Raw genomic sequence first — 16,441 nt, forward strand, 5'->3', positions numbered from 1 at the left:
TGCTGCAAATGGACATGCAGGATGGCAAGCACAGTGTGTCAGACCAGTCAGCTCCCCACCTCCCTCCCTCATCCTCAGGATCCCAGACCCCTGAAATCCTATCAGATGTCCAGGTGGAATACATGACATTCAGCACTGTCCTCGACCAGCATTCTTATATGAAAGCAAAAACCCTCCAGATGTCTGCTCACTTTCCCAGGGAATTGGGAGGTGATGCTGGGACAGGCTGCTGACAGGTACCTGGACTGTGAGTCCTCGCTCTGCTGCTTCCTGGAGCCTCAAGGAGGGGCACTGCTGGTCCTCCACGAAAATGGACAGACTGAGGTTCAAACTTCAGTGCTACTGCTTATGAGCTGTGTGACTCAAAGCTTAAGTGTCTACACTCTCTGGGCCTCTGCTGTTTCATCTAAAAATGAGGACAGAGATATCAGTCCCCAAATTTTGGCCAGCGCAGTGCCAGGCATCTGTGAGCAGCCCATAAATCCTGGGTCCCCTCCTTCCCTTCTTCTGAAGTCAAGGAGCTATGGTGCACAGGTGTCAAGCTCCGTTCACATCTGCCACTGGGGCCATCACATGCCCTGCCACTGCGAGGCTCACACGGGACATGAGCAGGAAGCAGACAGGATGGGCCCTGCGGCCTCTATCCTCCATGGCCAAGGATCTTTACCACCCAAGGAAGCATCCATTTGTAAGAATTTTCTCTCCCTCTCTCTTTTCTTTCTCTTCCCCTCTACACAAAACCCCCTGGCGGCCAATCCTGCCTCTGTCCCCAAGGCAGTTCCAAAGGGCCCATCTCACCCTGCAGAAGTGATGGCAGTAATTCCATTAATGGGAAGCAAGATGAATGGTACCCTGTGCCCAAAGTGTATGAGGCAAGATGGAATGGGGGGGCTCTGGGGGGAAGGAAAGTGTTGCTGGAATTCACCCTCCGCTGGGGCCTTATTAGGTCCTGAAAGAGCTGCCGCACTCGCTAAAACCTGCTTCTGCCAGCAGAAGCCTCATTTTACAAATATACAACAAAAAACCCGTAAATGGGAAGAAAACCCTGAAGATTACGCTCCCCTGCTGCAGCCAGGCTGTGAGCCGTGGCTCAGAACTGAAGTCTTTAGCCTCCTCAACTCCCGCTTTAAATAAATGGCCTAAATGCCAGCTCACCATTTCGTGAATACGGAGCATGGCTATTTCTTTGCTGTTTAAGGACTGCTTGCCAACGGTGGGATGGGATAGCTTTGGAAACATTTTGTTATAAAAGGTTTGCCTGTTCCAGATGCTATAAAACCCCATCACCCTGGCTGTCGGTCCCAGGAAGGGTGGATACGGGCCCGTCTCCTGTCACAGACACACGTGCCCTGACTGCCCACTGTCATTTCTTAGGTCTTCTCCTGCCCTGAGAATCGGTCGCATTTTGAAGGCAATTTCGCTGTGGAATGAGTGTCCATTTCCACAAGTATGCAAAGGGTTCCGTCCCCACCCCCGTTCGGGATCAAGTCCTGAATTGTTCTTTAGGCCTCAGTTTATCCAAATGCAGGATGTTGGGGAGGCCCAAGCTAGTCCGAAGACCGCCATGGATGATGGCAGACAGAGCAGGTGGATGTGGAATAAGGCTGCCCGGGGCTGTGTGACCTCCGCAAACCACACAGCCTCTCTGAGCCTCCACTTCCTCATCGGTCACATGAAACTCACAGCCTTGGAGCAACGAGTCAACAAAATCCTGGCTCATGCAGAAACGGTCATTTTTCAGGCCAATTTAGCACCAACAATCTGTCTCTATTCTTCTCTGCAGAGCCCTCCTGCAGCACCCAGCATGGCCCTGACACATGGTAGGTGTCCGCTGAGAGTCTACTGCTTTGAGCAGAACCTGTGGTTTTTCTGCTGCCAAGAACTAAAAAGACATCCATTCACACCAGGACAGAGTGGTTCCGAGAGTGTGGTCTGGAAGCCACGGGCGTGGGTTCAAATCCTGACCTGGCAGTGGACACACTGGGCACTCTTGGGCAAATGATGCAGCCTCACTCAGCCTCCCTTTCCTCACCTGTAAAATGAATTAATAGGACCTGCCTATTAATTCTCAAGGTCACCGAGACAAGTCGATGCGATCACATGTGACCAGGGCCTGGCCCAGGCAGGTCTCCATGACCAGCAGCGTTAGGGGGCGCGGTTCTGAGTCTTAGGAGAGCCTGGGGAAAACTCCCACATTGCAACTAGAAAAACTGATTTCTCAAAGACACCCTGAAGCAAAGCAAAGCCCGATGAGGCCTTCCCAGGACCCTGGGAGTGCTGGAACCTCACACAAAAGGCAGCATGTTAAATCCCCAGGGACTGCCCTTTAATGGAAGGAAGACATTGAAGGAACTCCATTCTTTGTGGCAGCCACGGGCCACCACGCTGGCCCAGTTACCTCTCCCCAGTGCTGCCTGGCCAGGAACCCTGCACCTGTTTCTTGTTTAGGAACCATAACACCAGCCTTGTGCAGGCAGGGACTTCATGCCTGGGGCTCACTACTGTATCTCAACAGAGCGCTTGGCTCTGTGGGATAAAATGAATGAACAAAGAAAACAAGGAAGAGATGAATTTCTTAGAGAGGGCAATTCTGGGCTGAGAGCCCGTCAACATGCCGTGACCTGGGGAGGTGCTCCTGAGCGTCACAGGGGCCACCAAGCTCCGATCTCACCCCACACCATGTTGTTTATCATCAACACAGAGGATCAAATGCCACTTCTGGGCCTGGTGTGGAACTGAGGACTATACACCCTTACCACAATGGATTGGGAAAACTGCCTCAGAGACAGGAACTGCTATTACCCCTTGCTCCACAAATGGGAAAACGGAGACCTGAGGGGGTGGTGACAAGCCCAAGAGACACGGTGAGCACAAGGTGGGTGTGACTCGCGGCCAGGTGTGCCTAACTCTGCCGCTGCCACCTGTCTCTCTGGGCATAAGTATAGCCACAGAGCTGGCCAGGCCTTGCAGAAGAAAAGCTGGAGCCGTGGCCCTGAGATCTGCTTCCTGCCAAGAACAAGGGTAACTGCTCAGGGTCAGGAGCGGACAGGCAGCAGCCCTGAGGTCTGGCCCCTGTCCTGCCCCCACACAGATGCAGCAGACAGTGGGGGCAAGAGGCCCAGCCTGGGAGGGACCTCAGCCAGCCAGTGTGCCTGGGATTCACATGCAAAGAGCACTAACTTTGGGGCCAGGGCCTGGGTTCAAATCTCAGTTTCCAAACTGTGTGGCTTATGGCTTTGGACTGGCAGCTTCATTCTCTGAGCCTTAGTTAACTTCATCTGAAAAATGGGATCAGCTCAAAGCCCACGAGGACTAATGAAGGCAACACACAGAAAGTACTTGGCCAGGTCTCCGGTGCGCAGTGGGTACTAAGTAAGTACCCCTCACCTGAGCCTCCTCATCCATGTTTTCAGAGTAATCAGACATCACTCCCTGTGGCTGCTGAGCCTCCCCATTTCACGGCTGGGAACAGCGTGATGGCTGGTGGAATCTGAGCTCCTTGCCCTCTCTGATCTCTGGGGCATCGTGTGTTTGGCACTGTTCCCGTGTGAGAAGGTTGGCAACTGCGTCACTTGATTTCTGACCCTTGTCACTCAAAGAACGGAAGTCAGAGGGGATGGGTTTGTTAGTGCAAAAATCTCTGGCAATGGTGTAAGAGATTAAGTCAGGGAGGGCTGACCACGGTGTGTCTTTGGCACCAGAGGCTCAGGATGAGGAAGGAGAGCCCCTGGCTGGCCAACTATCCTGCTGGGGCGGCAGCGTGCAGACAGTGCTTAAAACAGAACTTTCCCTTCAAATCAGATCTGGCCCCAGCCCCATGGAGAGAACCAATAAAAGGCCCCTGCTCTGTGTGAAATGTGTGTGTGGGTGCTATGGCCCCTCCCATCAGGCTGGCTTCATGTCCAGGTGACCCAGCCCTGCCCTAAGAAGGGAGCCCCAAGCGTAGGGCTTCATGCTGCGCTTTCACTGTCCTGAAACGCTTCATGTCATCTTTGAGTTTGTGTTAAGTGGAGTCTGGTGGAATAATGGAGCACGTGCTGGCAGCACAGAGTCTCAGCTGCCTCCCCAGGATGGGTACTCAGCTGCCTGCTCCCCCACCCGCTACCTGCAGCAGGGGCTCAGATGCAGGCAGGAGGGTCGGGGGCAGGTGCGTCCGCACCTGTGAGGTCTGCACTCGCCCTGAAAGTATCTTGTACCCAGGGGGTGAGACAATAAATATAAAACAAAACACATCATGACAGATGGAAAGAGAGATTGTAAAGGAAAGGAAAAAACTTTTTTCTTGTTTTTTACTGTTTTTTGAACAAGGGAACTGGCATTTTCATTTTGCACTGGGCCTCACAGATTTTGTAGCTGGCCCTGTGTTCCATTTCCGTGGCCTTCTGACTTGTCCCTTCCCACTCTGGGGACCTAGGGACACCCCTAGGCCTCTGCAGAATGGGAAGACACCATTAGGTCTAAGACCATCAATTCCCAAGAGGCTTCTCGGACACTCAGCCCCCGCACTGTGGGTCTTGTGCGGTGAATTTCTATGGGGGGCCATTTATTGCCGTCTTGTGTGGCAGGCCCCACTCCAGGTGCTGAGGATGTCTGATCAACCTTTCCAGACCTCTGTGCTGGAGGGGATCCAGGTCACAGAGCAGTAACGCAACAGGCAGAACCAACAGCAGCAGATGTGGGGGGATGGAGCACACAGGGGGATGGGGGCATGGAAGGAACGGCCACTGCAGCTGGCACATTCCAGGTGGCTTCCAAAGGCAGGGATGCTGCGGGTGGCTCTAGGAGACTCCTCTATAGAAGGGGAACACCTTGCCTTAACTGGCTGGATGGTGGGAGACTGAAAGGGCTGTCAGTTGATTCCTCCCAGGGCACTGCAGGGAGAGGGAGAAGCTGAGGCAAAGGCTCAGGGGCCACAGAACACTCGTATGGGGGACAGTCTGCAGTAAACTCTCTTAACGACTCTGCAAAACCAACAACAAAGAGAAGGGCAGAGGCTCAAGAACCACGTTTCCTGAGCACCTACTATGTGCCAGGCACTGGGATGCAGTGGCCCTTCCACACTACTCCCTGCCCCTCCTAGGCTAGATATTCATTCCTTGTGCCTTCCAACCCCATCTGACATTTTACAGACATCACCTTCCTTTCCTGTGATTTAGAAAGTTCACTGAGGCAGGTGGATCACTTGAGGCCAGGAGTTCGAGACGAGCCTGGTCAACATGGTGCAACCCGCCTCTACTTAAAAATACAAAAAAAAAATTAGCCAGGCATGGTGGTGGGTGCCTATAATCCCAGCTACTCGGGAGGCTGAGGCAGGAGAATTGCTTGAACCTGGGAGGCAGAGGTTGCGGTGAGCCAAGATCATGCCACTACACTCCAGCCTGGGTGACAAGAGTAAAACTCCGTCTCAATAAAAAAAAAAAAAAGTCCAGTTAGTACCAAGCAAGGGGTAACCCAGGCAGAAGTGGGGGGTTTTCGGATATGACCTGTCACCCCTAGAGCGGCACGGCACAGTAATTAAGAGCTAGAATGCAGAATGGGGTCAGCCTGGATTTGCTCCTGAGCCACTTGCTGGCTGTGGGGTCTGGGGTGGACCACTGACTTGGCTGGGCCTCAGTGTCCCCTCTGTAACTTGGGGTTCATAAGAGCCCCACCCTCTGGGGATGCTGTGATGATTAAATGACATGGTATCAGTGAAGGGTATGGCACTCAGCAAGTGCTCAATAAATGTCAGCCATTGTTTTTGTCATAAAACTCCAAACATCACATCAGAAACCCAGGCGTCCTGTGACGCTTCTCAGGATCACAGGAATCTGCTCCCTCCTTTCTGCATCTGCCGAGACTCTGCTCTGAGCCTCCTCTCTCCCCCATTGTCATGTCGCATCAGTCCATAAATATTTAAACAACATGTCATCAGATTATTATAACATATGATCTATAGCACTGATGTGCTGCAGTTCTGTGCATTTGGGCTTCATTTTCAGAATATCGAGACATAAAATATTTATGTATTTAGCCAACTACGCGATCTCACATTCTGTCTCAAAATGCTGGGTGGTGGCAAGATGCTGAACTGAGACACAACGTGTGAAGCGGATGCCTTGTTCTCACGTCGGTTCCTGGGGCATCTGGATTGTTTCTGGTTCATTCTGGGGATGTCACCACGTGGCCTGTGAACAGAGGCTGACTGAGTATATCACACCAAGCAGAGAGAGGGCTAGGACCAAAGACCCCATCAAACCACCACAAGTGTCCAAACAACTACGGACGGTACCATTTGCATTTCTGTGCCTCCACGAGTCTGCACACAGTAGGTGGTCGTTAAATGTCCACTGGGAAGTGAATGCATTCACCTGCGGCACACAGCACACCCTATGGGCTGGCACACAGTAGGGACTCAGTCATATTTGTTCTGTTTCATTCCACCCCCAGTGCCCAGCACCAGGCCAAGTACATCAGCAAACAATGCTGGATGAATGGCAAATGAAGGAATAAATGTGTGACCAGATAAACTACTTAATTAGCTAATAAATGAATGAGGGATAATGACTCCCTATCTGATGGTCCAAATTACACTGTGTAAGACCCTCCTCCTAAGAAATAAAGGCTCTCCAGTAACCTGTACTGGGTATGAAAAGGGGTTTTTCTGGGTAATTAAATATCTCAATTGCTAACATTAGCATATCACAGTGACCATATGTCCTGACTGTGTAATTTCAAAGATGCCACCCCATAAGCCATCTGAGCATCCAGGGACTTCGCACAGCAGACAGCATCTTCCAAACCGCCTCTCCTGTCCCTGAATGGCACTAAATACTTCTACAGATCACTGCCCCTTTGGGAGTTTGGAAAGTGGGGCCATGATGTAGCAATGTCTGAAGACACAGAACACCATAAAGGTCTGTATGAGTGAAAGGTGTTAGCTCGGAGTACAAGCACTTTCTCTGCACACTTCCCTAGGAAGATGGGGCAGGTACCTCATCTGATTCCTGCGTGTTTCCCCAGGAGCCAAGAAGGCGTGTGGTGCTCAGCCATCCTTTGCTGCATGGCACTGTGAAACCTGGTCACGAGGCTTCCTCATTTCAGGGTCCTGATGCCCAGCCTAGGGGCAGCCCAGCACCCGGTGTGCCCATTACCCCTTGGAGAAAACCACAGAATGTTTCCCAAATGCCACACTGTCACCACCAGGCTGGCTCCAAGAGCAGGCGGCTCCCACACTTGTCCCAGCCTCTGCACAGACAAAAACCCAGTCCTCATTTCCTCTTGGGTTAGGTAAGGAGGCTGGCATTTTAAACAAACACAAAAGGCCACTACATTCCCGGGGGAGATGAACAAAGGCAATGTACACATACTGACTCAGTCCGGCACGCTGCGCCCACTCGAGGTCCTGGTGTAACTGAATCCAGGCGGACTCGACCGGACCTGCCAAACCCAGGGGCGGGTTCCCTCTCCTCTGCTCCCTTCTGTGTGCCATGTGGTGCCCAGTGATCCTGCCATCTGGGCATCCACCCTGGTGGCCCGCCAAGGCCACATCAGCTACAGAATCTTTCCTCTTTCAATGCTGGGTTTCCTGCTTTCTAAGATGGGGTAGAATCTGGGGTCCTGCTCATTTGCTGAAAAGTCATGTCTGTGCTCAGAGGTGGCGTGCTTAGCCTTTCCTCAAAGCAATCCCCAGAAGACATGCCCTCTAAACAAAATAAGTGTGTGCTTGGTAGAAAATGCAGCTTTAAGACACAGCACTGACCCATTCCAACCCAAAGCCCTCCTATGCAGACATGTGGGAGCTGCCTCTGCAGGGAAGGGGCATAGGAAGGAGAGCCTGTAACTCTGGGAGGTAGAGCCCTTCTGGGCTTAGGTTCCTCCTCATTGGAATAATTCAAGGATGAGCATTTCTCTAAGAAACCTCTTCTCCCAGGGAAGGGCCAGCTCAGCTCAACTCAGCCCTGCGCAGCCCACTGAGGGGAGTGAGGAACGTTTGCTAACAGATTCGTTCACTCCATATAAACATTCTCCAAAGATCTTGCCGCGTGTCCACTTAAAACTTCCCATTCACTCAGTAAATATTAATTGAGCTCCTCCTATGTGCCAGGCACGATGCTGGGCATAGAGAATACCGTTGTGGTCCACAGACCCAGTCCCACCCCCTCCTGGAGTGCATGTTCAGTCTGTGATGCAGGTTACAACTATGCGATGACACGACGGATGTTCAGGGGCCCTGGCATGGTACCTGGGTGCACGCCGTTCCTTCCAGCTGCCTGGGGGCCCTCACCCAGGCCCTGACCTGGGCAGCTCACAGCCCACATCCTGGTCACTTCCGGAGGGCAGCCTCTGCCCTCTGATTTTCAGCTCAGACCCCCAGGCTGTGGGTGTCCTCACAGCACTCAGGCTGATGCTCGTCAAGCACCACAGATCCTGGACTCTCTGGGTCTCTGCTTCCTCATCTATAAATTGGGCATAATGGTACCCACATCACAGCATCACTGGGAGGATGAAGCACATTCCCTCAGGTTAAGGGTTAGATTAGAACATGAGCCACGGCAAGTGCCTGGTAAGGCGATCTACCGACGGGAGCAAAGGCCGAGGAAGCAGAAGGAAGTTCCACAGCCCCGGCTCTCACCTCCCGGCCCCACCTGGGGTCTACCTGCCCTTCACCCCAGCCCTCTCAGGCCTCTGGCAAACCCCACGTCTCCCTCCAGGTGGGTTCACACACCCCCCACTGCCGCAAGTTCTCCTACTTCCCCAGAGAGTGCATTCCAAAAGACGCCACCTGCAAATCGATCAAGAGCACCTAAGAAGGGGTTGTGACAGCCTCTGTCCCTACCAGGTAGTGAGAGGCCAATGGGTGGGGCCGTTAGAGGGTCTTTGTGCAGGCTCCCAGCACAATGCCTGACACAGGACTTCTATCCGGACATACGTCTTGAAGGAATGAGAGAATGTGCCACACACCAGCCAGCACAAGCATCTCTGGTTAGCAGAAGAGAGTCCCCCTAGCCCACACGACAGTGGAAGGTCTATGTTTTTGCATCAAAACTTTTCACCCACAGTCCAGGCCCAGGTGTCACAACCAGAGCCTTAGCCTGAAAGTTGGGACAGTGATCTGATTTAGGCTACACAGCAGCAGGCTGCATGTGGGACCTGAGGCTGGTCATGATGTCTCTCCGGGCCTCAGTGTCCCCATGTGTAGAAGGAGAGGGTTTCATGCTTTTATTTATTTATTTTTTTAAGCAAGAGAAACTTGTCTTTTTTTTTTTTTTGAGACAGAGTCTCGCTCTATTGCCCAGGCTGGAGTGCAGTGGCGCCATCTCGGCTCACTGCAACCTCTGCCTCCCGGGTTCAAGTGATTCTCCTGCCTCAGTTTCCCGAGTAGCTGGGATTACAGGCACCCATCACCATGCCCAGCCAATTTTTGTATTTTTAGTAAAGACGGGGTTTCACCATGTTGGTCAGGCTGGTCTCAAACTCCTACCTCATGATCCGCCTGCCTCGGCCTCCCAAAGTGCTGGGATTACAGGCGTGAGCCACTGTGCCTGGCCAAAACTTTTCTGTTTAACGTTTTTCTCAGATAAATTTAACCATTTTAAAGCAAACCGCTCGACGGGATTTATTACAATCACAATGCTGTGCAACCACCACCTTCATCTGGTTCCAAAACATCTGCATCACCCCAATAAAAACTCATGTCCCTTAAGCAGTTGCTCCCCAGTATCCCCCCTCTCAGAGGCCCTGGTAACCACTAATCTGCTTTTGGTCTCTGTGGATTTATCTATTCTGGCTATTTCATGTATCTTAAAATGACTCCTATGCAAAACCTCCTTATGTAAAACAGGCAACAGGAAGGTGGGTTTGCCCCCTTCGCCTCCCCGGAGCTCACATTCCTCATTCTTAGTGGCCTTTCAGGGAAAGCTCTGATGCCAGGCACCATTCTTTGCAGAATTCTTTTTTTTTTTGAGACAGAGTCTCGCTCTGTTGCCCAGGCTGGAGTGTAGTGGCGTGATCTCGGCTCACTGCAGCCTCCGTCTCCCGGGTTCAAGTGATTCTCACGCCTCAGGCTCCCAAGTAGCTGGGATTAAAGGTGCACGCCACCACGCTCAGCTAATTTTTCGTATTTTTAGTAGTGATGGGGTTTTGCCATGTTGGCCGGGCTGGTCTCACACTCCTGACCTCAAGTGATCTGCCCACCTCGGCCTCTCAAAGTGCTGGGATTACAAGCACGAGCCACCAGGCCCGTCCTGGTCTTTGTGACTTTTAGATTACCTTTTCTGTCACATGGTACAACCTCTTAGCAGAATTCTAATCCTAAAGTTGAATTTCTAAGGCACATCACCCCCAGGGGTGCCTGAGGATCACGTGGCTGGTGCCTGGTGTCACTGGCTTATTTTCCAGATGAGGGTGTAGAGGCTGGGCCCCCATGAAGCCCTCCTTGCATGAGGTGACTGCAGAGGAGTGAACCTCCAGAGCCTGGTGACACCTTCTCCTGCCACACAGACTACAGCTGGGTCTAGGCTGTGATGAGCTGGCACAGAAGCCGCCCCAGAGGGATGGCCACTTCCAGAGGACAAGGATCTCTCCACGGGCTCAGGAAAATGAGCCAGTTTAAGGGAAACTCAAACAGCTTTGCAGGGGGCGGGTGCACAAAATGTGCAGGACTCCCTCAGGCCTTGCTATGCAGACCTTTTCAGGAGGACTAGGGTGAAGAGGGCTGCTCACTTCTGCCCCACAGCCAGGCCTGTGCCAGCCGCTCCTGTCAGCGCAGTGATCTGCAGGGCTGACGCTGTGTAAATAATTAACAAAACATCTGCCTTGCTTCATAACACACCGTGGCTGACACAGCTCTCAGGGCCTTCAGAGACCTCCAACACCACACCGAGGACTTATGGCCTTGCCTTGTGGGGGCAGGTGGGGACAAGAGCAGATACTGAGAGGCAAACATTTTCCTGAGGTGCCACAGGGCCACCCTGGTGCTTAAAGCCTGCCTCTTTGCAAACCGCACTGTCTCCTTCCCTTCCGTTTTGAGAGCCATGATCCTAGGAAGGTGCTCTGGTGGAATCCAGAGGTCCCCGGCACCCACTTCCAGCCTTGTTTAGGGCTTCAATACAGGGGCACTGGGGACATTCTGGGCCACGGACCATGGGTCCTGGCTGAGTGACCCTGGCTGGGTCCTTGGTCATGAAAGCTTTTCCATGTCTCTCATGTAATCTCGGGGAATGGGCATCAAGCACTTACAGGGTGCTGAGCATCTGAAATGCATTATTTCACTTAGCTCCTCCCCCAGACTTTCTGAGGTCATAATATTGTCCTTGTTTTCCAGACGAGGACACTGAGGTTCAGAGCAGTGGGCAAAGTGCTCATGAGAGGCAGGTCTGGGACTCCAGCCTCACTCACTCCATCAGGTGCCCGAGCCCAGGCTCTCAATGCGGTTGTAGGGGAGCGCCTTGTTCTCTCTGAGCCTCAGGTTCCATTCTGTGAAACAAATGGCTGGCGAGAGTCCTCCCGACTCCAAAAGTCCACAGTAAATAAACCCAGTGCTCATCTCAACCCCAGTGGGTGTGTGCGAAGCTCTCTGGATTGGGAGCCCAGTGAATTCCTCATCAGCAGCTTGGATTCATTAGAGCTGAAGGTCATGTGCATCCATTCTTTTGCAGGTGTCTTCCCAACAAGCCCAAGTCTCAAAGACGTTGAGGACAAGGAACAAGAGAGGGCAGGCATTTGAGAAGGGGCCTGTGGACTAATTCCCATACTGCCACTCACCTGCAGTAAGAACGCGCCTCTGGAACATGGAGTTCTTCTTAAAGGGATCTCTGTTCACCCGGGTCAACATGACCCACCCCGCAAACCTCAGCCTAATTCTGAAGCATTAGGGTTAAACAATTCGGGGAAAATGCAGGCACTGCAGGCTCTGAATGGCAACTTCCCTCCCCCTTCCTCTGTCCAAATTCCTTCACACTCTATGGAATTCCCACATAAAGCCCCTTTTTTCTTTTCTATGAGGTCACCATCACGCAGATGTCTAAGAGAAAGAAAGAACGGCTCCATGCAGATCCAGGCCACTGCAACTGAATGCATTTCAGATTTTGGCCACCCCATCTTTCAATTCCCATGGCCCCCCCACTTGCCCAGCCACAGCTACAGTGGCGGTGGCCAGTCAGGTCTGGTGGGGTGCTGTGATCCTGCCCTTGCTGAAGGCCTGGCTAGAAGACCTGTGCCTTTACCACCAGACCACCCGAGAAGTCATCTGTGGAAAAATCCAGAACTGGAGACAAAGGCGCAGCCCGTGTATGCGGGTCTGTGCCCACAGAAGCAAGTCCTGTTAGAGGGACAGGTGTCAAAATGCTAGCTCCCACTCCAAGTTCAAGTTCCCAAAGTTAATGTCACAGGAAATTACACCACCAACTGATTTGCCCCGATGTCGGCTCCTCCGTCTGGAAGTCGAGTCTGAGAAGGCCATTGGTTTAGTTCAGCTTTGGCCAAAGGAAGGGACCAGCTCAGACAGGAATGAGGGAAAGTGCTGGCCTGATTTTTTTTCTTTTTAAACTAACATTTTCCCCAAAAGTTATCTTGCCATTACCCAAGAGTCATAAGTGAAAATACAGCCAAATACCAAAAAGCCACTGAGGCCCTCAACAGTGTCTGTTCATTTCAAAGCCATCTCACAGACAGCCATGAGGTACCCAGGCCACCGCAGACCACCCCTCACTCAAGAACACTCCTGCTCCCCAGAGCTCCATGTTCCATGTAAAGTTCCATGACATGTGCACGCCACTTCCTAAGAATGATGTCAGCAAAAAAAAAAAAAAAAAGATAAAAACGTGGAAACAAGGACTATTTTTACCTCCCCAAATCACAGGCCAGACGGGAGAAAAATCCATCAATGCCAGAAATGTGGCTGAGCCTTCGCACAAGATCTATTATTTCACACCTTAAATTAACGCATCTCAAAGCAATTTGCAAATGTTCGTCAATTTGCAGAACATACATGGAAGGGAGAGAAATACCTTTTCCTTTCAACACCGAAGGACACTGGCGGGGGGCACAACACGGCCCAAACCACACAGGTCCTCACACACAACATTCATTTCAAGCACACGTAGTAGAAGCCGTGATCAAAATGGAAATGAGCAGGGAAAAAAAGGCAGGCAGGGGACTTAAATGACAAGTGACAAGAAGCCTACCTAGAAGTGATCACGCTGTCAGATATTTAGGACTGTGAGTCAGGCCCGTGAAGGTGACATCGGGGGGTCAGAACGCTGGACTCTTCCTGCGAGCAGTGTCCCAGCCTCATCTCCACACAAGTTTGGCAGTGGCTACCCGTATTTAATCTTGGATGATTCATCAGGGCCCTCCACTCTCCACCCTCCAACTCCCTTGCTTGGTCTAGCCTGAGAAGAGGAAGGAAATATTCTTCTCTTTTTGACAACTGTTTTGACACTTCCCCTATGAAAAGTATCTGGGGCACTTAAAGAAAAGAAAAAATGTGAATGGCAGCCCTTTCTCTCCAGTAGCTCTGGCCCTGGGCGAGGAAGGCCAGCAGTACCTTCTGGAAGACCTCTCCCAGGTCTCGCGTAACCCAGCCCTGCAGGAACCTAGCCTGTCTTAACCTACTTGGCTTTGCAGCATGCAACAGAAGCAAAGCATGACAAAGGCAGCCAGATGTGGTTTAAGGTGAGGAACACTGGAATCAGAGACGTGGGTTCAAATCCCGACTCTGCCATTTGCAGGTTTATGACCTTGCCCAAGTTACTTAACCTCCCTCTCTGTAAGATCAGGAAAATGACACTGAACCTCAGCGCAGGCCAGGCACCCAGCCCAGTGCCTGCCACCTTCCTAGTACAGTGGGGAGACCATGGGCTTGGCTCAGACAAGCCTGGGTTCAAATCCAGCTCTGCTGTGTATTGGCACACGGTCTTTGGCGCATTCTGTCATCTCTCTGTGTCCCAGTTTCCTCATCTGTAAATGGGCATCATGATGGCTCCCATCTCAGTGTTGGTGAGTGGACTGGGGGAAATACGGCACCAGACCTAGCACACAGTATATTCTCAATCAATGGGGACATGGCCGGGCATGGTGGCTCATGCCTGTAACCCCAGCACTTTGGGAGGCTGAGTTGAGCGGATCACCTGAGGTCGGGAGTTTGAGACCAGCTTGGTTGGCCAACACGGTCAAACCCCATCTCTACTAAAAATACAAAAATTATCTGGGCGCAGTGGCAGGTGCCTGTAATCCCAGCTACTCAGGAGGCTGAGGCAGGAGGATCACTTGAACCCAGGAGGCAGAGGGTGCAGTGAGCTGAGATTGCGCCACTGTACTCCAGCCTGGGCAACAGAGACGCTGTCTCAAAAATAAATAAATAAGTAAAAGTAAATGGGGACCATCTGTCATGGTGCTACTTTAATGAAATTATGCAGGTCATGTCTCTGAACCTCGGTTTCCTCATTTGTGAAATGGGGATAATAAACCCTATCTACGATGAGAAGAAAACGAACGGATGTGTGTTAAAGTATTCAGCACTAGGTCTGTGCACCTCAGCCAGTCAAATACCATACCCCAAGTGCAGTGGAAAGAGGAAAGGCTGTGAGGCTGGGCAGGTGACTTAGGATTCTGCCCCCACCTTCTCTCAGCTGCCCCAGGACACAGGCTTCACCCCCGTGTGCCTCAGTTTCCTTGTGCACAAAACCAAAAGCATTTTCTGTCACAGAAGAGCACTGGAAGATTCACACCCCCTAGAACGGCTCCCAGCACACAGTCCCTTCTGTTCCGTAAATGGGAACTTCCTCCCCATTTCCCTCCTCTGCCCTTGTTCAAACCCACCAGAAATGCCACCAGTTAAAGCCGGGCGCTCCATTTCTGGAAACCCAAACAGCTCTAAATCCAGACCAACCTGGGTCTAAGGCCTTCAGTCTGAGACTTTATTTTGTGGAGATACAAACTACTTTTTAGTCATTTCCGAAGCAGACGGGACGGCAGAGGCTGACAAACCACAGGGACCATTTTAAATCCTGGGCCTTTTCTTCTGGGAAGTTAGGCAAGAACCTTCCCAAATGTTTGCCCATCAGGCTCTCTGCCAGGGAGTGACTCATTCCACGGCTCCCCACAGGCATATTTTATTTGGGGGTGGGGGATGCAGGGAGGGCTTGGCCTTGATGGGGGAAGGAGAGGGGGCATTTCCAGCAAACCCAGAAGGTGTTTTCTTTTTTTCGTTTTCAGGACAAAAAAGAAAAAGAATGTGGGTCTTTTTTGCTTCCTTCCAGGTTTTGTTTGCTAAAAGAAGACGTCCAAAGTTCACTCGGTAAGCTCAAACTCGCTGAGTCCAAACTCGCTGAGTCCGGGGCAGGCGCTTCCAGCCGGCTCTGCGTCCCTTTCAATGAAATTCTTCTTCCATTAACGACACAGTTTTTAAACGTGCCTTCAAGACCTGCCTGCACGTACTGTACACCAAACTAAGGCGACATTTTCCCCCAGAAAAGGCAAGCTGAATTTGGAAAAGTCAGAGCAAGTAGGGAGCTCTGGAGTTTCTAAAGTTTGCCTTAAAGCAATTAAGACTTTCAACTGCAAAGATTTTCAACAGTTAGAGAGTGCGCACACACACACAAAAGCCTGTCAGTCAAAACTGCAAGGACAGACCTCGAAAGCTGGTGTCCCAAGCCCGCTGTGATCAATTTGTTACCGTCCTGGGACTCACACTTGGAGCCTAAGCGAGGTACAAATAAATCAAAAGATCCATCTACTTAGCAGGGCGGGCAGAGAGGCACCCACATACACAGGCAAGTATAAGGTCAGCCCCCCCAGGCCTGGCTGGAGAGAGTCAAGAACAAAGACAGGGGAGCCCGGAGGGTATTTAGGAAAACAGCGTCCTCGGGTGCCCGGCCGAGGCCCACCACAGCCTCCGCTCGCCCAGCCTGTGTGTGCAGAGAGGGTCCTGCCAGTGGCCCTGCCACAGCCTGGTTTTGAGACCTTCGCCTCTGTCAGGCCCAGCCAGGCTCTGAGTCTGTCCTCCCCGCCCCTGGTTCACCCGATCAGGCCCAGTCCCGACACCCAGCCCATGCCAGGCCGTTTCTCTCTCCACGGGCTCCCTGGCTTGGGGGCCATCACTGTGCAAAGGCCTGGTGGGCGCAAAGGGGGCCCTCAACCTCAGTAATAAACACGCTCGCGCGGTCCTGCACACTCATTATACTCACACCCACACAGGCACACTTTCGCCCTCCTGGACTCACGCATGTGCGTGCACACAAATCACTTTGGAATGCACACACGTGCACACACACACTCCCTGAGACCCGCACGTACTCCCTGCGGCGTCCGGCATACTCCTCCGCCCGTCGTCCCCACTCGGGAAGTGGGTAGCGGGGAGCCATGCCCGCGTCCCCGCACGCACTCACCCCAACAACGCCACCAGACGCTCCGGGGTGCACACGCACACCCGCCGGGGACGCGCACACCCCAGGACACG

At 52.2% G+C, this 16,441-nt stretch overlaps 1 protein-coding gene and 1 long non-coding RNA gene across 3 annotated transcripts in view; one reads left to right on the plus strand and one right to left on the minus strand.

The window, feature by feature from the left end:
* Window positions 1-16,441, minus strand: part of NEK6 (NIMA-related kinase 6) — a 97,166-nt gene that overhangs the window by 79,962 nt on the left and 763 nt on the right. The window contains exon 1 of one of the 2 annotated variants that reach the window (XM_011931399.1): window positions 16,371-16,435. The exons of the other annotated variant lie outside the window; for it this stretch is intronic. The gene's annotated coding sequence lies outside the window, so the exon portion shown is untranslated. Of the gene's footprint in view, window positions 1-16,370; window positions 16,436-16,441 lie in introns of those variants that run through there. 2 annotated transcript variants of the gene reach the window in all.
* LOC105504110 lies at window positions 13,581-15,527 on the plus strand. The gene is made up of 2 exons (XR_001000572.1): window positions 13,581-13,656; window positions 15,243-15,527. It is a non-coding gene; the product is annotated as an uncharacterized LOC105504110 (long non-coding RNA).

Source organism: Colobus angolensis, unplaced genomic scaffold (genome assembly GCF_000951035.1).
Source record: "Colobus angolensis palliatus isolate OR3802 unplaced genomic scaffold, Cang.pa_1.0 Scaffold9, whole genome shotgun sequence".
In the NCBI taxonomy this organism is placed as follows: Eukaryota; Metazoa; Chordata; class Mammalia; order Primates; family Cercopithecidae; genus Colobus; species Colobus angolensis.